Source organism: Pleurodeles waltl, chromosome 12 (assembly GCF_031143425.1).
Source record: "Pleurodeles waltl isolate 20211129_DDA chromosome 12, aPleWal1.hap1.20221129, whole genome shotgun sequence".
Lineage (NCBI taxonomy): Eukaryota > Metazoa > Chordata > Amphibia > Caudata > Salamandridae > Pleurodeles > Pleurodeles waltl.
Window position 1 is genome coordinate 362,030,792 of NC_090451.1, and position 27,143 is coordinate 362,057,934.

Here is a 27,143-nt window from a genome sequence, read left to right on the forward strand (position 1 = left end):
GGAAGCTGATGAGGTATACATTTTATCAACTGAGGAACTGGTTCCAAACCCCATTTGTCAAGGGCTCCTGCATTAACTCTCTAGAAAATATGTTATTGGGACCAGCCCAATGGAAAAGAGAAGTCTCCTCCCGGTACTGGTCAGTTTTTACTGCAGTGGACAGGGACTTCACACTTCCTGAGGAGTTGTGGGGGAAAGCTGTATCAGCGCCAGCAATGCAGGATAAATGACAAGTATCTATGTCTACATCATATAGTACAGTAAGATGGTGAAGATGGGAAAAAGGCCACTGCAAAATGCATGACGTGTGGATCTGAGAGAGCAAGTGACATCCACATATTCTTTCACTTATTTGCGATAAGATCCTAGTGGGAAGATGTGAGTGAGACGCTTAAATCATTCTACAAATTGAAAATAAGGTAAGCCTCATTCTTATCCTATTTAGGTGGTTGGACCCAACCAGTACCAATAAGTAAAAACAAAAGTAACCTCTTGTTCTACCTGGTTCTCTGAGCAGGGGGAATAATCTGTAAAAAATGGTTGCTCAAAGCAGCCTCGGTCAGAGCGAAGTGCACACTTAAGATGTGCACAAATAACTGTTCAGATGAGAGACAGAATATGTGGCAACCAGTGTCCACCTGGATTAGTAATGATAACGGCCATATTAGTCAATCCCCACGTACTTCTCCTCACTGACCAACAACTCAAATTGTCTCTCCTTTTTATCTGTAAGGTCTACCACTACGTTTTATGATTACACCTAACTCCCAAGTCCAATATGCAATGAAGGCTGAGTCAATTCGGAAATTGCAAGTAGACTATGTTTGAGAGGTCATGACACCACACTCTCAGAGTTAGAATAAGGGTTCACGCAAGAAAGAGGAGAGGGGTCATGGCAAGATATGAATGAGGACACAAAAATAGAAAAAGAGGCTTTCCTTTTGGTTCTCTGGGGCCCACCGAATTGTGGCTTTCTGATTGGTGAGATTAGATTTAGCACCATGTGTGCATCCACCAAAGAAACATTTCTATGTCTAGCCCACAACCCTACATGAAAATGTGCCCTGTAATATCTTTCTTCATGGGAGAGTGTACTGAAGATAAAGATAGCCTTCTAATAAAACCCAAATAACATGAAATCACGCTTCAGGCAGCACCCTTTTGGTACAATTTCCATTTCTTATTGAATTATAATCCATTAACTATGCACTTATCTAGTACTTTATAAAGAAAAGTAAAGTTCTACATTCATTCTGACTATGCCTGGTGTATGCCACAATATTCTCTGCAACTGTGGCTTCACAAAAATATGTTTGCACTAGAATTACAAGCACTGACAAAGGTAACAGGTTTAGCTTTTTTATAGTGTAAAGCATTAGTGTATTGATTATAAATGTGTTTGGTTTTTACTTTCTGTAAAATTTAATGCGTCAAGATAATCCGATTATATTGCTCCTTATCCAAGCGACTCTGTATATAAACATTAGATAGAATCACAGTATGAGCAAAATGCATGCCTGGAGACTCTTCATAGTGAGAAGGCGTTGACAGGTGTGGACAGGACTGAAAAGGAAGTGTTATTTGTGACCAACTGTTTTTTTTTTTACTTTGGGAAGGCCCTACATACTTTTTTTTTTAACTTGAAACCAAACTAATCATCCCCAGGGATTAAATCATGGGTATATTGTTCAATTTAAACCATCTCCTAGAAATATACTGCTTCCATACCTATAGATCTTACATTTGTGAGCATTTAGGGGAAGATATTTCTTGGAGCAATAAAAATTGATTCTTGTTATTCCACAAAGTAATTTAGTGCAAACAATAAACACTATGGCCCTCATTATGACCCTGGTGGACGGCGGTATTTTGGAGAAAAGTACTGCCAACAGGCTGGCGATACCTTTCCCCAAAATATGACCTTGGCGGTTTGGCTCAAGCCAAACTGCCAATGTACCACTCCGTCCGCCAGGGCGGTAACAGCCGCCGGGCTGGAAACTAGTCTCCAGCCAGGCGGCCGTCACTATCAGTGACAGGGGCTCCCTTCCCTGTCACTGATATGTGTCTTCCCCGCCCCCTTCCTCTCCCCAGAATCCTCCCCCACCCCCCTCCCAACCTCCTCCATGACATACACACACATTCATGCACCATCATACACACGCATGCACACATTCACCCATGCATGCATACATCCATTCACACACACATCCACACACACTTACATACATACAAGCACACACTCATTCACACAACACACAATACACGCACTCACACATGCACACAAATACCACACACAACGCACACCCACATTCACGCACACACAGACATACACACACACACACCCCCACACACACACGCAACACACCCCCTCCCGTATCGGAGCATCCGACTTACCTGATTTCAGGGGGTCCTCCGGCAGCAGGGTCCGCAACAGAACACCATCAGGCCGTATCATGGGTCATGATACGGTCTACTGGCGTGGCGCTGCTGCTGGCAGCAATGCAACCTTACCACCTCCCTGCCGGCATGACCGTAGCTGAAATTCTGCCAGCTGCATCTCTCTCCATATTTAGGAAATCTTTGAAAACCTGGCTCTTTGCCCAGGAATTCAACAATTGAGTTCCACTTCTCCATATCTCGTACCAAGCCAAAACACCTCAGGGCAATTGTTGATATTAATAAAACTCTTCATTCATTCCTTAATAAACACATTAAAAAAGCAAAACAAGTAGTACATTCTCTCACTTTGCCATACCTAAATATGGCACACTTTTTGTTATACAACAGAAATACTTCTTCAGTCAGTAATTCGGGTACAGACAGCTTAAACATTGGCAATTAGGGAAGCAATTTATGATCACTGTTGAAGGTCACTTGAAGATCTAAGAGAGTAAGAAATCGCCACTGTCTCCTTATCAAAACAAATTTCATGTTCTGCAAATATTTGTCAAGATTCTGTCTAAAAGCCACTTGGAAGACTGTTAGAGCTCTTGCTTACTCCAAAACACTTGAGAAACTATCCCATAAGACTTTAGCAGTCCATTTAAAAAGGAAACTGGCCTGTAGTTCTCATTAGATCTTTATCATCCTTCTTGTGAATTGGTGTAATTACGGCTTTACTCCAGGATTTTAGAACTAATCCTAACTTCAATATTTGATCGAATAAGGGGGGTGTGAGGCTTTTCAGAGCTCTGGGTCATACAAAAATCCATTAAGACAAGTTCTGGATCTAGGCCTTATCTTTGTTTCTAAAGTACTCAAGAAAGTGACATGGACTGGGATGTGGACTGAGAAAATACAACTGGCTGGGATGAACTCAAGCATTCCATACATCACTTTTTTGTATACTTCAGTACGACGCCTTAAGTGCGATGGGTATACCTGTGCACGGGTCCCATGCTCACTGTGCAAGTGCAATCAAGCCATGCCTAAATGATGAACCCCATTCATTGTGAAACCAGTCTTGAGTTACTTGTGTGCCAGTTCAGGGAGGACGTGGCCTATCAGTGCAGAGTGAACTGTTCCTATTGATGCAAGGTCGAAACTGATTTGCATATCTGGGTCAAAACTCAGGTGGCATGGTGTGCAAAATAACATTGGACTAGGATGCGGCCATGAGCAATCACCAGTTGCAGAGATTAATTCAAGCATTCCATCCATCACTTTTTTGGTATACTTTAGTGCAACGCCATAAGCATGATGGGTATGATTATATGTGGCTTCCATGCATGCTGTGCCACTGGAACCAAGCTACATTTGACTGACTAGCCCCATTGATGGCGAAACCAGTTTTGGGTTACATGTCTTCTAGTTCACAGAGGGCCTGGCCTAGCAGTTCAGGCAGGACTATTCCTATTGAAGCAGAGTCAAGACTGATTTGCATATGGCTAGGTCTCATTTGAGGTGGCCTGGTGAGCTTTGCAAACATTTCTCCCATCACCTTTAGTGTGTTTGATGTACTACCAGAACAGTGAGTTTTTAGTATCGAACTCCCATAATATTGTGACCAGAATAGTTTCTGCCTGTTAAGTGTGGGCTTTCTAAACATTCTTCTTGATGCCTTTTAGTTAGAAAAAAGGTCTGCTGCTCCCTATCTCTACTTCTGAGTCCAGGATAGAAGCTGAATGAAGAGTGGAAATGGTAGCAGACTGACAAAAACATCAACACTTAGAGGAGAAAAATGCAATAGCAAAAAACCTTCAATAATACAGACAGATCAAGAGCAGCATTTGAAATCCTTATAGCAGAAGCAAGATCAAAACTGGAAGCATTCAGGAGCCACCAATGAGTCGGGAGGACAGTTGTGATGCATCAAGGGGACTAAGCAGTCCCCTTTTATACTCATCTAGAATTAACCTCAAACACAAAACTGACAAAGAACTGGAAGAAATATCTCTCCATAATGGATTGGGAAGGTCATAGAAGAAATAGACCATCAAGTAAGTAAACTTACCAAATAGCTGGCCTAGATCACAATTAAACTGAACAGAAAGGGTAGGGATTCTCAAAGGACAGAGTCTGAACTGAGTACAGCAGTGTCTAATCAATACAGTGAAAACACTTGCTTGAATCCTACTCAGCCTTCCTCACAGATACCCTTGACAGGCATTTAGGAGCAGAGCTTAGGATGCTTGTGGTGAAATAGCCCAGCCGACCACAGCCAGACCTGACAACTGCAAGGCAGTGGATACACACAGTCGTAATACAGCCAAGCCTAGTAGCTCAACTGATCCTAGCCCAAGCTGTAGAATGAAACAACTTCTAAATGGTGAGGGATCAAATCAAAGAACAAGACCCTTAGACTTAGACTAGGATTAACATCATACTTCAGTCTGTGAGTAGACCCAATCCTCTTGTCAAAATCAAAATTCATAACACTACCACTACATTGCCAAGGTAAGTGTTTATAGGCTAAGTATACATTTACTATTCTTAACTCCACAGCTACGCTCCTTGATGATACATACGCCTTTAAGGCAACCAGATGTGGAGTTAAGAATAGTAAACACATATCATAAAGTCATGGATAATCCAAGGAAAATAGCCCTTCTCTCTGGACCCACAATGCTAGTTATCCGTCTGGCATACAAATTACAATATCTAGTACTGGGATGTGGGGAGCATGAATTGAATCCAAAACTCACCAACACAAATAATAAACAAAAACCACTGTCAAACGCGTTTCAATACATTTACTGATATTTTAAATAATTTTAAACCACCATATATAGAGTGAAACATGCATATCTACAACATCATATTTGTTTCCAAGTTCTAGCATGTTTATATATATCGTTCAATTGATGTAGTTGGTATTGAAATGATACATGAATTGTTTGAAAGTAATAGATCTCAAAATAATATCCTTAGGGACTTATTCTGAAATGAAAAGCAATCATAAATGTTTTAAATATTGTGTCTCCTAAAGCCCTGAAGAAACAGAAGAATTATCGCAATACCATGTTGGCACTTACAGGATTGTTTAGAGATCTATTATTTTCAAGCAAATCATGTAACATTTCAGTACTAACAACATTTATGGAAGGATCTATATAAATGCAATGGAACTTGGCAACTAATTTGAAGTTGTACATATACATGTTTCAGTTTATATATGTTGCTTTAAGATTATTGAAAATATCAGTAAATTCTTTAGAACGCATATGAATAGTGCTTTTTAGGTTTCGCCTACACATCGCTTGTGCTGTGCTTGTGAAATCTATTGTTATATCTTAAAAGGGCTTACATCCCGCCCCCTTGCTTTTCATTGGTTCCTGGGCTTGCCCCATACTTTTCCTCCGTTTGTATTGGCTGTAGCATGCTATTTCTTGTTCTCCATGGTGCGTGTGCTCTTATCGGTGTCCCAAGGCCCACGTACTGTTTTCATCAGCTTTTGAAGCACAACTTTTAAAATACACTCATCCCTTTAATAGTTCAGATTCAAGGCCGTGTTACACCCGCATTTCCGTAAGTAGGCTCAAAAGTTTTAGTTCGCCGTCCGGTCCCATCCAGTGTCTTTCATTCCTTTCTCTTCATTTTGATTCACTCTGTGCTGTAACTTTTATTTTAGTTCTACAAGGCTTGGAACGCATTGTTCTCCAAGCCTTACTTTCAGCCCTGAGCCCCACCCCAGAGTTTTGCAAGTGGTGACGCTGCCTGAGAGACACTTGAGGGAGAAATGCTGATCAGGGCTTGGTACTCACAGAGATCACTTGAGCCGGTACTTGTCAATTTACTTCTGCAGATTAAAGGCACATCCTCATTCTCCACCACTTTATAAAAATTAGTGCGTGCTAAACCTTCACTAAAACTCTTGGTAGTCGCTTCTCTTCCGCAAGCCTTGGGCTAAGTTTCTGTCTGCTTACACTGGCAGGAGCAATATATCAGGTCAGAGCAGTTACTTGGGAGCCACATGGTTTTGAAGGGCCCCTGCCATAGGCTATATGGCTTTCATGAATCACACCATGGTTTCTTTCCTAAAATCATGGGAAGGGTTATGGAAAGGTGGCTGCACATTTTCAAGTTACAAAGCACCCCTTTCGAATGTGCACCGCAAACTTAATTCACAATTGAGACACGCAGTCAGGGGCCTTTTTGACTGATGCACAAATGCAGCTTCCATACACTTTGGCTATCATAAGCTACGTGCGTTGTAGGACAGAGATGCCTTCTTGCCAAATGAGACCATTTTATAATGGCCGACATGGAAAATACAACATTTTCCTGGATAATTAGTCCTATTTTTATATCATTTACGGCACTCTGTTTGTAAACGGATGTGTACTAAACACACTACCATAGGAGCATGCCACTCACATGCACTTGATATCTTTCCACAAACCAGGTAACCTTCAGCACACTTTGCAGGGAATTTCTCAACTAGCATGAGGCACTTTATGGTTTGCACGAAACAAGCTGAAAGTTTAGTGGCCACCTTTTAAAACCAGGGGAAGTTTTATGTTTTATGTTCATGTTAATATGTGAGACACAGATGAAATTTCAATTAAGGATGGTGACCTTTGCATGAACTACCAACGGTCATTTTAGTTCTCAGCATCCATGTAACGATTTTTCTTGAACACCATCCGGTAATATGACAAGAAACACAAATGAATATCTTTTTTTAAAATTCACATTTGGATTTCACACGCGTAATTTCAATTGAGCATCGGACTAATGAGGTGCAGGCAGTGATATTTATGTTTCTTTTCAACACTTGTTTGGTGGTGTTGTAACATACTTCAATCGACATTCTACACATTTTCCTTTCTCAATAAACATGTCATAATACTTTAACAGTTTCAGTAACTTATATTGCACAACTGCTCACCAAGCTACAATTTACAACAAAAACAGTTTATTATTATGAATCACAAATGCGAAACCTAATGCCTTTACCAATGCTTGTTGTTTATTGTTTGTGATTTTTGGATTAACTTCATGCTCATCACATCTCAGTACTAGGAATAGTAAATATATGGTTTCCTATATATGTATTTTCCTTTATTGTGCAGTCGATATTCTGTGTCTTTGTAGTTTGATATATTATGATGTACAGTGGTGAATGGGCTTCTCTTGTGAATGGAAACTAAGAAGTTAGTGATTTTTGAATTGGGTGGAGTGGAGCCTGGATGAGCATTCCTAACAGCTGCTGACTTTTCTTCTCCGTTACACTAACGATAAAATAAAACGTCACTTAGCAACATGGTATATTATTCATGGCAGACCCGCAATATCAGAAACCATGAAGTCATAAAAAAGCTGGAAAGACCAGTAAATAAAAAGCCCATTTCAGCATGCAAGCGTTGTAATATCCTTTTCGGTTAAAATAAAATGGAAATGATTCCATAAATTAAATGACTAAATTGAAATTATTCCTTAAATTAAATGGCTAAACAAAAAGCCTAATGTGTCAGATGTGCTTTTATTTGTTCTATGCTTTGGGGTTTTATTGCTCAGAAGAGAATTTGTTTCATCTTGAAAATAAATTATATTTAGTACAACATGATTTAGTCTGAGAAGGAATGTAAAGGCAATCCTGCTACTTTCTGGGAAGAGAACTGAACCCAAAAGCAGCGCAATCAAAGTGTTGTCGAGCACGGGTATGTTTTTAAGGGCATGCGCAAAGCGATCCATCCCCTGCAGTAATATCTCTTTGGGCTTCTAACCCCGCCCATGTCACGTGAGTCACTGTCATTGGTTCATGGGCTTGCCTTTTAAAATCCACTTGCTTTCATTTGTGAAAGGCATGCATACGTCATGCCTTTTCCAGTGTTTAGCCCACCTACACAGCACCAGTAAACTACTGAAAACATACAAGGCTCCTTGATTTCAGCATGGTTTCCGGACTACCTTATCTTTTTATTTTCCACGCAGCGCGAATGCGATGGGGTTTACATAGTGCAATTGCGCTTCATTTTTTTCTTTTAATTTGTGTGGCAAGAAACGTCCGGTTAGGAGTTTACAACGCTAATAGCTCTAACTCGAGCAAATGCGAGACCAGTTGCATTGCAAATGCTTGTTTATTGTATCTTCAGAAATCAGGTGGTCAAGTGTTCCACGCTAATATTAACTTGACAAAGCCTTAATGTTGGAACATAAAACCTTGTATATAGTTCACACTGAAAGTAAGTAAATGACTACGTCATAGTTGCATGTTCGGGAGGGAATGGGCAGGTGGGAAGAGTGGCTTAGCTGCAATTGCACCCTACCTCACCATATTTAGGCCCTCATTACAACCATGGCGGTTGGTGTTAAAGCAGCGGTAATACAGCCAACGGGCCAGCTGTAAAAAAAAAATGGGATCACAACCACGGCAGAAACCGCCAACACAGACAGCCACTTTAACACTCCGACCGCCACAGCGGCAGCAAGAAACACCGCGCCGGTAACTGCCAACAGACAGGCGGAAGACAATGTACTGCCCACCCCATCACAACCCACCTATCCGCCAGCTTTTCCAGGGCGGTACCAATGCCATCAAAAGCACGGCGGAAACAGAACACAGAAGGGAAACCACTCACCCCTCGACACTCAACGAAGAACCAGGACACCATGGACCCGAGTTACAGGTCCTGCCCATGCTGGTCTACCTCCTCATCTACCAGGAATACGAAAGGCGGCGGCGATGACCACGGTGAGTACTGCACATAGTACACAGGGGAGGGGGGAGGAAAAAGAGAGTGACACACACACGCAACACGCAACACCCCCACCCCCACTCTCACCCACAACACCATACACACAAACACATTTAACAACATTACATTTACACCCAGTAACCCCCTGGAAGAATGCAAGGACAGAAGGAATTGAGTTAAATCAATCATATATTAGAAATAAGCAGATATACGCAATTAATAGAAAAACAGTATTAACAAAAATATACAATATGTACATAAGGTCGTACATTGTCCCTTCCAAATGTCCGTGGGCCACTGGGCCAAAAATCATGGTGATCATGGTGCAAGCCCACACTTGACTCCTGCCTCAATACGGAGAGAACACTGCAGGGGCATCAGGTCGAAAACACACAGGCACATCAGGGGGACGGGGAAGGGGGGGCACCTCAACTGGAAAATAGAATAACACCACTGCTCCTCGATGGGGCTCCATGCCAACTGCTTGGTCCGGGGGAGTGCAAGGCCACAGTCTCTCAAGTGGGTGCTTTGCCCACTGCTTGGTCCTGCGGAGTGCAAAGCCACAGTCTCTCAAGTGGGTGGTTTGCCCACTGCTTGATCCTGCCAAGGATAGGGTGAGTGGATGCCTTTCTCCACTGGTTCTGGAGGGGGCCTTGTACCCAATCAGCTTCATCCTGCCATGGATAGGGTGAGTGGGTGCCTTTCTCCACTGGTTCTGGAGGGGGCTTTGTGCCCAATGTGCTTCATCCTGCCAAGGATAGGGTGAGTGGATGCCTTTCTCAACTGGTTCTGGAGGGGGCCTTGTGCCCAGTGAAGCAACACTTGGGGTGTGGCAGTTCACATTCCCTCACCTGGGTGTCTGAGGCACGAGATTTGCAGGGAACAGGTTGCATGATAGTTCATGGAGACAGGGCTAAACTCCATCCTGCGGCGGCTAAGGCTGCAAACTGGTGGTAGTGCCGGTGCTGGTGGAGGAGCTGCCAGTGGTGGTGGGAGGCTCCAGCCCTCCTCCTGCAGCCTCGGACGGCTGCCCACTGGGGCTGCTGCTGCTGGTAGTGGTCTTACTGTCAGCGGTGCAGGTGGCGGTGGTTGCGGCAGGGCCTGCGGTGGTGCTAGCGGCAGTGCACATAGGGGGGGGCTGGCCGTGGGGCAGGTGCCGGTGCTGCCAGTGGTGGAGGGAGGCCCCAGCCCTTCTCCTGAAGCCTCGGACGGCTGCCTACTGGGGCTGCTGCTGCTGACAGTAGTGGTGCTAGCGGCAGTGCAGGTGGCGGTGCTTGCGGCAGTGCCTTCGGCAGGGCTGCTGCCGGTGCTGGCCGTGGTACAGGTGGCAGTGCTGGCGCTTGTGTTGGTAGCCACCAGGCCTTCACCTGCAGCCTCCGACAGCTGAAGTGCCTTGCCTGGTGTTTTCTGCCCCTTCCTCACCTTGGCAGATGGTGGTGTGGCCTTGGGTCTGGCTGCTGGAGTTTTTGAGGAGGCCTTGCTGGGTGGTTCGTGCTCCTTGGCCTTGCTGCATGCTGTCCCCTTCTTCACCTTCGCAGGTGGGGGAATGTTTTTTTCCTTTGCAGGGGTTGCTGGCACACTGGCACACTAGCAGGCCTGACGGCTGCCCCCTTTGAGCTTCTGTGAGTTGTAGGTACCACAGCGGACATCGACTTGGTGGCTGAGGTGCTGGCCTGGATTCTGGACACCCTGGCCCGAGGGGAAGGATGGGGGGAGGGGTAGGGAACAGGTCAATATTTGCCAGGAAAAGCTTCTTAGACACACTGGGGCTGGAAGAGGGAGAGGGTTTGGGAGTGGAGGAAGAGGGAGTGGTTGTAGGAGGTGTCTATCTGCTGACTTTGGGTGCAGGTGCAGGAGCTGGATGCTCTTGTGAGGTGAATGGCTGTTGGTTGGGTGGGTGCTTGCGTTTGTGTACTTTGGGACGTGTGAATGGATGTGGGGATGGTGACTGCTCGCGAGGGGTGTGTTGTGATGGGCGTGCTTGTGATGGAGGTAGTGGATGAGGATGTAGTGCATGCAGGTGTGAGTGGAGATGCTACTGGGATGGAGGTGGACGAGGAGGAGGAGGGGGACACAGTGGAGGCAGTGGATGTTGGTGTGTCTGTATGGGGATGGTGCATGTGTGAGTGCCTGTGAGATGAAGTGTGGTGCTTGTGTTTGCCTGAGCCACTTTTGGGTGTTGATTTGGGTGAATGCTGGTCTGAAGGTGTGCTTAGGATAGGCTGGGGTTCAGGGGATTGGGTCTGGGTAGAGGAAGTTGGAGGGGGAGGCTAGAGACAGGTACAAGGGCTGCCATCAGTGTTGAGGCCAGAGCCTGAAATGCTGTCTGATGGGCCGCCACGCCAGAGTGAATGCCCTCCAGGTATTCATTTGTTTGTTGCAAATGCCTCTCTACACCATAGATGACATTCAGAATGGTAGACTGCCCAACAGTGAGAACAGTGAGGGATCTCAGGAGGTCAATAGCCTCCTCACTCTGGGCAGCAGGGCTGACTGGGGCAGGGTCTGAGGTGCCTGGGACGAAGGAGATGCCCACCCTCCTGGGTGAGCGGGCACAGGACACACGCTGAGGGGCTGCTGGGAGGGCAGTGCTGGTAGGGGGGGTGGTGGCTGTACCTGTTGATGCGGTGGGCACAGAGGGGCCCGCCACCGCAAGGGAGCTCCCATCAGAGGAGGAGTCGCTGTCGCTGGTCTCTGCTTCTGTACCAACGTGGAGCTCCCCTCGCCCTCTGTCCCACTGGTGGCTTCAGACTCCGTAGCTTCACACTCCAGGGCCAAGTGGGATGCAGCTCCCTCCTGCTCCAGTGCCAATGCACCTCTGCCTGATGATGCTATTGCACACAAGAACAGGGAGACCACAAAAAGGGGGGGGAAAGACAGAAGAAAGACATGTTCAGTGCATGCAACACCACTACCGTTGGCGGACACATCAGACAGTGAGCAGCCCTATGCAATACACCATGCACTTATAGTTCCTAGATTTTTCACATGCCCATGGGGTACGAGGCCTAAGCCCAATTGCTGCACACCTGGAAGTCACAGGAGCCTGACTAGGTGTAGATGGCTCTTACCACTAGTGGGGTTTGAGTGCCATATAGCCTGCCTCACAAGGGGCCTTGCCTACCAAGATCGCCCTGGCCTAGGGGAACCCACTGCCCACCTCCCCCACCCAGACACCTCGTAATGCGTGCAGAGTCAGCTGAATGACACTGTATTCACCCCCTTGTGGCTGCTGTGATACTCTCAAGGGCCCATCCAACTCCAGATAGGCCACCGGAAGGATCCGGAACATCAGGGGGGTCATAGTGCGATGGGCACCCCTCCCACGTTGGGAGGCCATCCCCAGCTGGGCCTCTGCCGTCTTCTTGCTCCAGCGGCACAGGTCCTCCCATCTTTTACGGCAGTGGGTGCTCCATCTGTGGTAGACCCCCAGAGTCCGGACGTCCTTGGTGATGGCACGCCAAATAGCCTTCTTCTGGTGGGCGCTGACCTAGAGGAATGGTACAGGGGGAAAGGAAATTACTCACCCGTCCGGACGGTCATACTCATTGCCCACCAGTTCCCACCCATGCCATGACGCATATACACTCACCATCCGCACATGTAGACCTCAGCCCCCCCCATGTATCTTCCAGCCACACCACTCAAAGTAGGCATTGCCCATTCAGCACGCTTACAGTGTACTCACCTGTTTGTCTGGAGGACCGTACAGTTGCTTGTACTGGGGGAGGACCCCATCCACTAGTTTCTCCAACTCCTCCGAAGTGAAGGCAGGACCCCTTTCCCCAGACACATGAGCCATCTTCGCTTCCAGACAGAGGTCACAGCAGCACAGGTCCTCTCCTGTTGAAGGTCAGGTATCAAGTCAGTGAACAGACAGAAAATGGCGGCCACGTCCGCGGCAGTGCGTACCGTCACAGCCGGTGTACATCGACATTGGATCCTCGGACCCATAGGGCCCGATGTTAACCAATGCAGAATTGCGCCGCAGCCTTCGACCGCCCACCGTGACGGTGTACAAAGCCAGCGCAGTTACCTCATATCCCCTTGTCCCACCTTACAGGTTAGGCAGCCGCCATTTCAGGGGGCCACATGGCATTAATAATAACTGCGTCACACCTATTTAGGCCTGGAATACACACAGTTACAGGCACATTGCGGATTAATAAATTTCTCAAATGACATTTTGTGATACCTCAGTGTTGGCTAACTCTCTGCTCGCTGTTCTCCATAGGGCACGTCTGCTGGGGCAGGTGATGAGATGGCGGCATCCTCCGGTGTACAGGCCCCTGGTGGACCTGTCGACAATGGAAGAGAGACCCATCATAATCACATACAGACTTGATCGTGCAACAATCCAGGAACTGTGTGCCCAGTTGGAGCCAGTCCTGATGTCAGCTATCCACCATCCCACAGGGATACCCCCTCTAGTGCAGGTCCTGTCAGTACTCCATTTCCTGGCAACTGGTTCCTTTCAAACAACAGTGGCCATTGCATCAGGGATGTCCCAGCCAATGTTCTCTAACATGTTGTCCAGAGTGTTGTCTGCCCTGCTGAAGAACATGCGCAGCTATATCGTGTTCCCTCAAGTGGAGGATTTGCCCACAGTGAAAGGTGACTTCTATGCCCTGGGACATATCCCCAACATCATTGGTGCCATTGATGGGAACATGTGGCATTAGTACCCCCACGCAGGAGTAAACAGGTGCACAGAAACCGGAAGAGCTACAATTCGATGAATGTGCAGATGGTGTGTTTGGCAGACCAGTACATCTCCCATGTGAATGCCAAGTTTCCTGGCTCAGTGCATGACGCTTACATTTTGAGGAATAGCAGCATCCCTTATGTGTTGGGGCAACACCAGAGGCACCGTGTGTGGCTAATAGGTGAGGCCAAGGACCCAATACAGTGTGAATAGGTGTCTGGGTATGGGGTTGTCCCTAAGGGTTAGTATGTGTCTAGCAGTTGTCCATCGATATTTGCAGGTGACTCTGGTTACCCCAACCTGTCATAGCTACTGACCCCAGTGAGGAATCCCAGGACAAGGGCAGAGGAACGATACATTGAGGCACATGGGCGAACTAGGAGGGTGATCGAACGCACCTTCGGCCTCCTGAAGGCAAGATTCCGGTGCCTCCATATGACAGGTGGTTCCCTCTACTACTCACCAAAGAAGGTGTGCCAGATCACCGTGGCCTGCTGTATGCTGCACAACCTGGCTTTGCGACGGCAGGTGCCTTTTCTGAAGGAGGATGGTCCAGCTGGTGGTCTTGTGGCAGCTGTGGAGCCTGTGGATAGTGAAGAAGAGGAGGCAGAGGATATCGACAACCGAAACAACATAATCATGCAATACTTCCAGTGAGACACAGGTAAGAAGATGTCACTGCCTCCCACATCTCATACAATTGTTGGAGGTAGCATAAGTCTGTCATTTTCACTCAGTGTATGGATCCTCACTTATCACATTGCCTTTCCATTTCACAGATGTGGGGCCCACTTTGTGCCCTCTGCTATATTTCCTCCTGGCCTACAGCTGTGTTACATCGGTATGTGTACAAGTAAATTGACATTGCTATATTCCATGGTTATTGCAATTACACATTTGTGAAAGCACAGACTGACTCCAGATTGTTTTGTGATTGAAGTGTGTTTATTTCTGTGCTAATAAGTGAAGGGGGTTGTAAAATGGGCTGGGGGGATGGTGGAGGAATGTCCATGGCAGAGTCCAGTCTATTTGTTTCACAGGTGCATTGTCCAAAGGGGCATAGGAAGTGGAGCAATGGCAGTTTAAGATGGACTGGGTGACAAAGTGGGTCAGAAGGGTGACATTTATGGGGGTCTCATTTCCTGGTGGGGGTCTTGGCAATGTTCTCTGTCTTGTTCCTGGATCTCAGGGACCATTTGGGGGTGGTTCTCCATCTGCAGGGGGTGGGGTGCTGGTGTCGTGTTCCTGTGGCGGTGCCTCCTGTCCACTAGCGCGGGCGGAGGTGGAGGGCTGTTCATCGTCCAGTCTAGTGTCAGGGCCCCTTGTTGTGCCACTGTGTCCCTCCTGGTGTTGACAAGGTCTTGCAGCACCCCTGCAATGGTGACCAGGGTGTTTTTAATGGACTTCAATTCCTCCCTGATCCCAAGGTAGTGTTCCTCCTGCAGCGGCTGGGTCTCCTGAAACTTGGCCATTACCGTTGCCAACGTCTACTGGGAATGATGGTAAACTCCCATTATGTTGGAGAGTGCCTCGTGGAGAGTGGGTTCCCTGGGCCTCTCCTCCCCCTGTTGCACAGCAGTCCTCCCAGCTTCCCTGTTGTCCTGTGCCTCTGTCCCCTGAACCGTGTGCCCACTGCCACTGCCCCCAGGTCTCTGATTGTCCTGTGTCAGTATGGTTGCCTGGGTTCCTTGTAGTGGTGGACACACTGCTGATTGACGTGTCCTGGGGACAGAGAGATGGGCCTGCTGGGTGGGTGCTGTGCTGGTGTTTCCTGAGGGGGGAGGCTCTGTGGTGGCTTGTGACTGTGTCCGGGGAACCGACTGTCCCGAGGTCCCTGATGGGCCGGGCTGGGCATCTTGATCCAGTTGTGCAGAGCTGCTGTCATCACTGTGGGTCTCTTCTGTGGGGGGACTGGATATGTCTGGCACCTCCTGTTCTGTGACGTTGGGTAGGGGTCCTGTAGGGGTGTAAAAGCATGATTATTGCATCTGTGTGTGCCATCGTGTGCAATGGGTTTGTTACCCTCTACTCCAGTGCTTGCATTCTTGGCTTGGTCCTTGTGTGATAGTTGGTTTGGGGTCTGTGTGGGTATCTGTACTGGAAATGCTTTGGTGATGGGTGTCCATGCATTAGTGTTACATGCAGGGCTTGGTTTGGGGGTGTGTGGGTTGTGTTGGTGGGGTATCTGATGGGTTGTTGGGGTGATGGGTGTGAGGGTAAGGGTGGGGTATGTGATGGCATGCAGGTAGGGTGGGGGATAAAGTAGTTAAGATTTGCCTTACCAGAGTCCAGTCCTCCTGCTACTCCTGCGAGGCCCTCAGGATGCAGTATTGCCAAGACCTGCTCCTCCCATGTTGTTAGTTGTGGGGGAGAGGTGGGGGTCCACCACCAGTCCTCTGTACTGAAATCTGGTGTCTGGAGACCACGGAACGCACCTTCCCCCATAGGTCATTCCACCTTTTCCTGATGTCATCCCTAGTTCTTGGATGCTGTCCCACTGCGTTGAACCTGTCGACAATTCTGCGCCATAGCTCCATCTTCCTTGCAATGGATGTCTGGTGCACCTGTGATCCGAATAGCTGTGGCTCTACCCGGACGATTTCCTCCACCATGACCCTGAGCTCCTCCTCAGAGAACCTGGGGTGTCGTTGAGGTGCCATGATGTGGTGTGGGTGATGTGTGAGATGGTGTGTGTTGTGATGTGTGAGGGGATGTGTTGTTGTGTGTTGTTTGAGGTGCGTGGATGTTGTGTAAGTGATGGTGTTGTGTTTCTGTGTATGCTGGTGTTGTTTAAGGTAGTGTCTCTCTCTGGCCTGCTTTGTGTTTTATATTGGATTGGGTGTGTGGGTGTGGTGTGTGTATGTGTATCAGGTGTGTGTATTTAGAATTGTCCAATGTGGTTGTGTTTTGTATATGTGTGTGTATTTTGAGCGCGGCGGTGTGTACCGCCAATAGTTTACTGCGGTTGAAAGTCCGCCGCGTTGATTCGTGGGTCATGATAGTGTGGGCGTATTCTTGTTGGCGTGACGGTGTTGGTTTTGTTATCGCCAGTTTATCACTGACCTTTGGTGTGGCGGACTTGTGTTGGTGTCTGTATTGGGGCAGATTCCGAGCTGTGGGTCGTAATACCTGTAGCAGAATTCCGCTGCCGCAGCGGTATGTTGGCGGTCTTCTGCACGGCAGTAAGCGGGATTTACCGCCAGGGTTGTAATGAGGGCCACAGTGTGCAAACATCTAGTTCTTATGACCACAGGTGGGCAAAGTATGCAGGTGAAAAAAGTGGGAGCCTTTCTTGCTGAATCTCAGGCTGTAAAGAGTCAGAAACAGGTGAAGAGCTAAGGGTATAGCAAGAAGCCACGGGCCCTGTTAGAAATTGGATATCTAGTTGGCAGAGGTACAGACTCTGTCCAATTAGGGGCCACAGTATGAGTCAGGACAAGTCAGATACACACCCTAAATTAACCTGTGCTCACCCTCTGTTAGCTTGGCACAGAGCAGGCAGACTTAACTTAAGAGGAAATGTGCAAAGTATTTGTGCAGCACTTAATTACAGTAATACAATGAAAGATACCACAAAAAGAGTCAACACCAATTCAGAAAAATTTACAATATTTATCCCATTAAAACAAGACCAAAACGACAAAAATGCAATCAGAAGTCGAGATCTGAATTTTTAAAGATTAATTGCGAAAATAGTGCTTAGAAGTCACTAGTGTCAAAAAGTTACTCAAGGTCGCGAGGAATTGGTGCAGATCCAAAATACAGGCTGACTGCGATGGAGGGTAGGCTGGCTACAGAACCCATGCAGGGTCAGCGGAAACTGTTGTAGCAGTCTTATCATAGGGTAAGACTGCTAGGCTTAGGGAGGCAGCTCTACCGAGTGTGGGTGACTGAGTCAGTCCCACACTGACTGGAAGCTGTACGCATGACTTCATCGGCTAGCTAGCAGCACCTCACACAAACTTTGAAAATAAAGGTCTATTGTTGCAGCTTAAAAACATGACACTCTGACTCCTCAGGAAAGCCGTGGTCGAACAGATCATACCACTTTCTCTGAGTTGCACAAAGTCTCACACATGATAATGCAAACAAAGAGATGCACAGTAAGGTTCAATATTCATTGAAGTAATTGCATCCAATGCTAAAAAGCATGAGCTTTGATTATTAGGAAGACGAAACAATGCAGTGATGATTGTGACCATTAGAGTAAAACATAGAAACAGGCCTGCCATCCTGATCTTATCATAAGACCTAGAGATTCCCACCTACACCCTAATATCTAAACCTGAGAGCATAGTGGTGGTAGCCCTTCTTCCTGCCCCGTCTTATAGAAGGAGCCTAGTTCGAAGGAAAATACTTGAAGCATACATGTACGCAGGTGGAGGGGCGAGAAAGAGTATTTTGGCTCCTTAGTTGTTGCAAATTTGGTTATCCAGAATCGTGAAAATTTTCTGAAGTGGGGGGTTGATGTTATTCCTGTTCTTAGTATTGAGAACCCCCTATTCAATATTTGAATGACCCAAAAGTATTCAAGTCAATGGGGATTGATACAATGGGGTCTGATTTGGAATTTATACCTGGGAACCCCAAAGACATAGTTGTTTCACTAGGACAGAGGGGCTCAGTAATCAATGTGGTAGATGGTCCGGTAAATCATCCTCGGGTCTCGGACCAGAAAGATGATCTTGTTTCTGGAGCTGGGTGGCAGGTGCTCTGAATAAAGCTTGCCCCTCATCCAAAACTAGCCATGGAGGTAGATTGCGTGGCCTATTTTTGCGTTGCAATATGTCTGGGTTGGGACATGATGAGGGAAAATTACATTTTATGAAACTCTTCAACCCTCTAACTGTTTGCCTTCAAGAAACCTGATCACATACAGAGTTTGATTGCAGTGGTTATTTTGTGTTTACCTGTAATGCAAGGCACTCAGTAAGAGGTCTTGCTAGTGTGGGGTGGCAATTTTGCTTAAGAACACGGTTAATTGGTATCCTGTTGTGTATAGACATCCCTCAAATTTGTGTTTATTCTTGAAGTTGGCTCTTTTGGGTGATAATGCTCGTTCAACTTCTTTTTGTATTAGAGACAAGTGTATATTTCTCTGGGGAAACCTTCTGATTGCCTGGTGAATTCCCTCTTTTCTTTTGTTCACAATATTTGTGTCATGGAAGGTTGCCTCCGGGTTATAACCATGGAAGAGCTAAATGCTAAGGTGTCCAATTTCTCCTTAGCAATCTTTGCCAACATTGATTTAAAAAAACATATGGTTCATTCCAGAGATTCTCCTCCCTGATAAAATCAGATCAGGTAAGCATGGGTTTTGATTACTCAACACTGATTATTCTAAATGGGTGATCTCCTCAGGGTGAAGCTGCCTTGTTTACTTTTCATTCCCCCATTTACTTAGAGTCTTCTTGATTATGTGGTGGTCTCTTTTCAAATGTTTAGGATTTGAGAGCAACTCACAGTCTTTCTTACTGATATGAGTGACCCCCTTTCTTGTGTTATGCGCCCAAAGTATTGGAGATGGCTTATTGGCACTCTTTTTAGGGGATTGAAGGTAGAATTGTTCATCAGGTATACAATTTGAACACACTTGCAGCCCCTCATGCTCTGCGACTGGAGTTTGGTTTAGTATCTTCCTTTTCTATCTTTGGCTGCTGTTGTAAGGTGAGGAAACTCTCTCTTGACTCTCTCTTGACTCTCTCTTGAGTGGTGAGGATGGAACTTTACGTGCAGCCTTGAAGGCTGAATCAGGTGGTGCAGGAGAGCAATCTGTGGAGTAAACCTCAGCTGTATCTATTATAGAACCTACGGCATGGGATCACAAGGCTGATTCTTTTGCTGAAACTGGATTTGTTCCCTTTACGTATGATCACGGGCATTTGGGGCAAAATCTCTAAAAAAGATAGAATGTATAAGCTGTGCCAGCTACACATTCAGGATTTGAATCATGTATTATTTATGTGCCCTGTGTTACAGAATATTTGTCGCCACTTTTTAAGGCCACTATTTATGAAATAGAAGATACATTGTGCTGTGAAGGCCCTAAATTTATACTACCACCTGTGAATGAAAGGATATATATTAAGATCTATCAAATTTTTAAGTCCTTTTTGAATATATATTAGGGCCCTGGAGTAGGATTGGGGGGTGTTTTACTAAAATGTCTTGTAAGTCTCTTGTAGATTAGTGGTGGGTGTATAAGTATTATCACAATGTTTTCCCGGAATAGTTGTTTTGTATTGATATCCATTTATTCATGCTTATTATTCTGTCTAGAAGCTCTTGATGTTTTGTGTTGAAAGGTGCATTTCTTAGTCTTATCTGTAGATATGGTCTTCTGGTGTATTTTAATTGTATGTATGCTGCTATTTGTTAAGGTTGCACTTATAGGAATGTATTACATTTATTGCATATTTTACATTTTATATGCTATATTGCGTACAATGCACTTTTTATAGGCTGAAAAGGAAGTTATTGAATGTGTTTTTTTGTTACTTTTTTTTTTTTATTTCCTTTGATGTCTATTGTCTTTTCTTCTTTTAGGTATTGTACAATGGATATCTTTTTTCCTTTTCTCTTTTTGGTATTGTATAATGGATATTTAATGTTGTTTTGTAGTGATCAATGTATTAGAATGGAGGCCTTCTATTTTCTAATCAGTGTTTCACATAAGTATAATGCTTTGTTGTTTTATTATTGCTTTTGGTATGTTGACCTCTGTTGGAGTTCCGTATTGTAATAAATAAAAAATGTGAAATGTGGCGCCGACCCCATACCTGAAAGGCTCAAGGGTCTGCCTGTTCTGGAAAGAAAAGATCAGGATCATCAAGGTTTTCAACAAAGTGGTGTGCAGCACCGGGTGTCCATGGCTGGAATGTCCTCTACTCTCCTTTAGCCTATGCAGTGTTTATGTAATAAAACATGTTATGTCCTAAGAACAGGCCCTGACGTGTTGCTACGTCTAGGATTGAGGTTTGACTCCGACAACACTTGGTAAACTATTGTGTACAGACATGACAGCCTTGAGCAAGGCAAAGAGTAAACAGCGTGCAAAGGACTGATAGATGTAGAATTCTAACAACAATGCTTTCTTAGAAAGGCAGCTTATTAAAATATAAAAACATCCAAGCGAAAAAAGAGAGCTGTGCTAAAATATAATAAAAATGAATAAACAAATAAAATGTGTATGTGTGTTAAAGAGCACATGCTACCAGTGGCGGCTGGTGGGATTTAAAATGGAGGGGTGACTCTTGTATGCTTTTAACATGGGGGAGTTGTTTCACCTTAGTGATCACTATAATGAGAGGAATTTATTAATAAATGTATTATTATTATTAACAGTTTTATTACATGCCTCTCAATATTGTAATACAAACTGATGTACTAAAGTGAAACACTTCCATGTGTTAAAAGCATACAAGAGGCTTTAAGTCTGTTAGTTCAGGAAACGCACATCCACAACTGGCATATTTAAAAGTGCTTGTGTTTGCTATTAACATGCAGGCCTGTTTCACTTTAGTACATCTGTTTGTATCACTATACCGAGAGGCATTTATTAACCATTTTAATAAATGCCTATCAATATAGTGATCTAAACTGATGTTCTAAAGAAAAAAAAACACTCCTGCATGTTGAAAGCATACAAAAGGCTTTCAACACCTTGAGAACTGGCATATTTAAAAGTGTTCCCTTTGTGTGCTTTTACAATGAAGGACTGTTTCACTTTAGTACATCAGTTAATATCTGTATACTAAGAGGCATTTATTAAAACTGCTAATAAATAATTTTAAGTATAGTTATATGAACGGATGTACTAAATAAAGTAAAAAAAACACTCCCGCCAGTGACAACATACATGTGGCTTGAGGAAACAGTCTCATGACTCTGTTACCTCGAGTCACATGCCCTAAGTCCTTCAACGACTGCAAGCAACACCCTTTCCCAGCACGGCATGAGTGATGAGTTTAGGAAGAGTGTTGCCTAAAGCCAGTGAAATGGTTGACAGGTAGTCCTGGGAATACAGAGCTTGTGCCCTAGACACCCCGGAATGCATGCAAATATGACGCTGAGGGCATCATGAATGGTAGGTCTCTTCAGACCCCTAAAAATTGCAGGCCAGGACTGGCATTGGGTCAGACCTTAGCCTGCTTAGGGATTGAATTAAAAAAAAGCTGTGTTGCACATGCTCACTAGAGCATGTGTCCCTCACAGTAATGGCTGGCTGGCTGACTCTCATCTCAGCAACAACAAGAGGCAACCAGACACCAAGGGCAGCACATGGCATGGGCTTAAAGCCTTGTATTTTAGTAATTACAAAACAACTTATGTGGATGGTAATTGTTTTTGACAATTACCATCCACATAACTAGGAAATTGATGTAGGCGGCACCCGTGCACCCTCTAGGGGCAGCCGCTGCTACAGGCCTAGAGCCGAAATAAGGGTGCCCAATTTAGGCGCTAAAAGTAACCCATGACAAAACAGTACCTTTGATGGAACAAGGCGTCAACAGCGAAGACATGGTGCGTCGCTATTTTTACTGCACTCAAGGCACTATGTCAACGTCGGGCTCCGTGGAAGCGAATTTAATGCATCATCATCGGGTAGCACAGTCTGTGAATCTGCTGTTGTCAGGCAGCCTCTGTGCCTCTGTCAATGGAAAAATTCACAGATTTCTTCTCCCGCACTCCGGACGATGTATCACATTTTGCAGGTTTTAGCTGCAGAACCCACTTCTGAGGCCCAGGCCCAGAGGCTGGTACCTCAGGCAAGGGTAGAACTTTCAAATGGCAGAGTCCAGCAGCACCAGGAGAGCTGCAAGCAGACTTTGATGTCTCTGAGACTGTACTAGAACACGAGGCAAGCCAACAAGCCCTAGGAGGTTCTTGGGATCAAGGATGTAGAGAGCAAGTCCAGTCTTTCTTATCAGCACAGCAAAGCAAAGTGGCAGTCCCACCTACAGCACAGCAAGCAGTAGGTCAACACAACTATGCAGTTTCACAGTGTCAGTCAATCCTGGCAGAGTGTCCTTGGTCCAATAGAGATATGGTTTGTAAGGTTTGGGGTCAAGTAATTATACCCAAATGTGCCTTTGAAGTGGAGGAAACTTCAAAGAGCCCTTTGAAGAACACAAGGACCCTGCCCTTCCCTTCCCTGGCTCCAGACACTCTACTGGGGGTATGTAGCCCTTTGTGTGAGGAGAGGCACAGCCTTATTCAGGTGTAAGTGTCAGCTCCTCTAACCGATCTATCCCAGGAAGACCCATCAGCCTGGTGATGGGCCATCAGGATACAAATGTCACACCCAAGATCCCTTTGTGTGTGACTGTCTAGAGGGAATGCTCAAAGCACAACTGCCAACAACCACAGACATGTATTCAGAGACAGACAGAGGCATAGAATGGTTAAAGTAAAAAAATGCCAACTTTCTAAAAGTGACATTTTCATACTTACAATTTAAAATCCAACTTCACCATAAGTTGTGATTATAAATTGACACCAAACTCCATATTTCGATCTTTTCCCGACTGGAAATTAACTGAAAAGGTGTTTTAAGGTAATCCCAATGCTATCCTATGGGGGAGATGGGCCTTGGAATAGTAAAAAATTAATTTAGAAGTCACTATCTTGACATGTTAAACCTAAAAGTACCTGTGCAACTTTTTATATACACTGCACCCTGTATTTAAGGCTAACTAGGGCTTACCTTAGCAATGACTTAAATGTAGTAGAAACAAAGGTTTGGACCTGCCAAATAGGTACACTTGCCAGGTCGAAATGACAGTTTAAAGCTGCACACACGGGCCCTGTAGTGGCAGGCCTGACAACTATTTGAAAGTCTAATGCAGTGGGTGGCACAATTAGTGCTGCAGGCCCACTAGTAGCATTTACTTAACAGGCCATGGGCACATATAGTGGGCTTTGCTAGGGATTTACAAGTAAATTAAATATGCCAATTGTGAAGACCTCAATGTTACAAGGTTTAGTGTACAGAGTACCTGCATTTTAGCACTGGTTGGCAGTGGTAAGTGCCCAGAATTCTACAACCAACAAAAACAAGTAGGAGGAAGGCAAAAGGTCTGGGGAGGACCCTGCAGAAAGGGCCATTGACAACATGCTCTAGTTCAGGAAAACAGAAAGGGGCATTCTTGAGTAGTAATATATCACAATAATCACAGTTCAGTTGTGCCCTCAGGTCCCGCCCAGTGCAACCATGTTGTTGCACCATTGATGGCTACGCTAATGAGAAGAGCATGGAGCAGCTCCTGGCACTGAGAGTCCACCAATGGTATTGCCAAACTATTCCTGTTGTGAAGGCAATTCCCATGGTGGACTACAAAGTACTCCTTAGATTTAACAACTGTGGTTAATGAAGTTTCCAAACAACTGGGCCACAAAGGGACTAACAAAGGTTTTATAAGGCACTATTTAGCCTTCCCTTCTTGTTACAGGGGAAACTTGATACTGCCTCACCCATCTCCATATGTTGCTTTACCATTCACCACTGACTCTGTTGCCTTCTTTCTCTTCACTTTAATTTCTTACCTTCCTCTTTTCATTTTCAATGTCCACATCCACTCCATTCATTTTTTCCAAATAGGTCATTCTTCTCCTTTCACTCAAACTACCCTTCCCTTTTCCTCCCTTTTCTCTCTGCGGTGATTTTCCATTCTCCATTCTTTTTTTTCCTTTGTTATTCTCTTCCACTCTCCTTCAACTCTTTTTCTCTAGCTCTCATTTCCTCCCTCCTCACCATTCACCTTGTGCCGACCTCCAGCTCCCTTCACCCTTTCAAGTCTCATTCCTGTTTGTCTCCAATTTCCTTTTGCCCTTCTCAGTCCTTCAAAATCACCTTCCACCCATTGTTTCTTTCGTTTTCCCTCTCACACTGTTACACTGTCCTTGTCCTGTTCTGTCTCTCCTTGTGTTGCGTCTCTTGTCTCACCTCTCATTCATGTCCCCCTCCTTTCAGGACTCATTCTCTCCCGTTTGTCTGTGTTTCGCTTCCATTCGCATCGTTTTATATTCCTATTTATCTTTCATTGTTTCTCTCGTCCCCAGTCCTAGTGACTGCTGTGCAAATGTGGTCACATTTGTACCACAAAGGGCAGTTTGTGTGAGGTGAAAAAGGCTGTTTGTGTGAGGCCATGGTCAGGCAGCCTTCTGCCAATTCATGCCAGGGCCCAGAACACTGTGACTTAATTGTTACAATCCTGTGTGTGTAAGGAAATAGGGAGGGTGACTGACAGCAGCGTTTGGAAGCAGGGACCACGCCCAAAAGCATTGACCCTTTCTCCAGGCGAGGCCACGCACTCAGCGGAACAGGAAAAGGTGGGGACCTTAAAATAAATGGTGAAATCTACAGCATGCTAAAAGAAGCAGTAGCAAGGAAATCTTAACATGATGGGCACCAGATAAAATCTGAGGTCTGGCATAGAAGAGAGGAAAATGAAATTATTCTTTGGGCCATGCCTGTCAGGTAGAGAGATTGCTTACTAGAGTGTGGGACACAAAAGGCTGGCTCGGGGACAATTAAACATTACATGCAGTGCCACGAGTCCAAGGCATGGATGATCCAAACTGTGTGAAGTTCAACTTAAATTATTGTCAAAAACTTATGTTTTGTAATTCCTTCTTCGGTGCATGTCAGTTTGACTTCAGAATCTCGGCAGCCTGGTTGTCTTTGCTTCTCCCGCCATCCCTTGCGTTACCTGTGACTCGTTGTAGAGGCCTTCCAAATTGAATACTATCTAAATGGACACAAGATGTCCTAGCCATGGCAGCGATGGGTGTGGTCACACTGAGCAGAGCAAGACAAGTGAAGCAATACTTTAGCCAATGGCAACGTGAGCAGAACTATCCAGTGAGGCATAGAACTAAGGGCCAGCTGTATCATCTGATTTTGCACTCGCAAACAGCGAAATCGCGGTCTGCAATGCATCAACTGCATTCGCAGACCAAAAAATGAAAATCGCAAAAATTGCGATTTTCTGCGTTGCGACCTGGATTTTGCGAATCGCAATTTGCGATTCGCAAAATCCAGGTCGCAAAGCAATTCTGCAAAAAATCGCAAATTGCGATTTTTCGCAGAATGGTATTTTGCACTTGCAAAATACCATGACCTGCAACCAGGTGGTAACCTGGTGCAAAATTTAAAAATGCAGTCCAACTGCATTTTTTAATTAGATATGTAAAGCACACATGCCCTTTTGGCATGTGTGTACTTCACATGTCCCCCCCAAAAAAAAGGGGTGCAGGAGAGGGGGCCTTAGGCCCCCAGCACCCTGGCCCTTTGCTTTTCCCAAATTGCGATTTCTGTTTCAGAAATCGCAATTTGCAAAATGCAAAAAATTTGCAGCTATGGGCCAACAGGCCCATAGCTGAGAATGGGGCCAGTATCGCAATTTGCGATTCGGTAATTGCATTTGCGATTTTTAAGAAATCGCAATTACCGAATCGCAAATGTGATACATGGCCCTTTGCGAGTCGGTAATTGCGATTTCTGAAAAATCGCAATTACCGAATCGCAATGGGCCAGATTCATACATCTGGCCCCAATACTCTATGCTTATTTAGCTTTGCCAATCAGACCCCATTTGTGCTTGCACTGCTTGCAACCTGAGCAAAATAAATAAATAAATCGGCAGTGCATAGCCACGAAGCGGGGAAACAATCAGATTATGGGCTCAGCTGATTGCGTAACAATGTGATATACTAGAAGTGATGCAGGGGATCGGCCAAAAATGCATCATTCTAAATTCTGATGTATGGCACTTGGCAGGGCTGCAAACTGCTGGAGTGACCAATAATTCACAGCACAGGCTACAGTCTACTGACAGCTATAACCTGAGCTGTATAAAATGCCGCCACACTTTGCAATTTCAAACATGCTGCGATGCCCGCAGCAGTTAAATACTGAGCATGGATGAGCAGAGGCAGGCACATCGCAATGGAATTCTGGGAAGCTATTTTCCAGAATTTGCTTTGTGCATGCCCTGCATCCTGCCTGTTGGGGGACCACCTGGTATGGAGGCAAACTCTGGACGGAACAGTAAATAGTTCAGGACAAAGGGTAAAAATTCTGGACAAAAATTCAGGACAAAAATTCAGGACAAAAGGTCACAATTCTGGAAAAAAGGCAATTGTACCGATACATCCAAGGAGAATCCATATGAAATAACTTTATCAGTGCATTTATTTTCTATTTTCTACATAGCACTATTTATTCACTATGGTCTTTACATGATTGCCTTTAGGAATGCTACATTCAAGTGGCACATTATGTCCTTGTTCAGTAG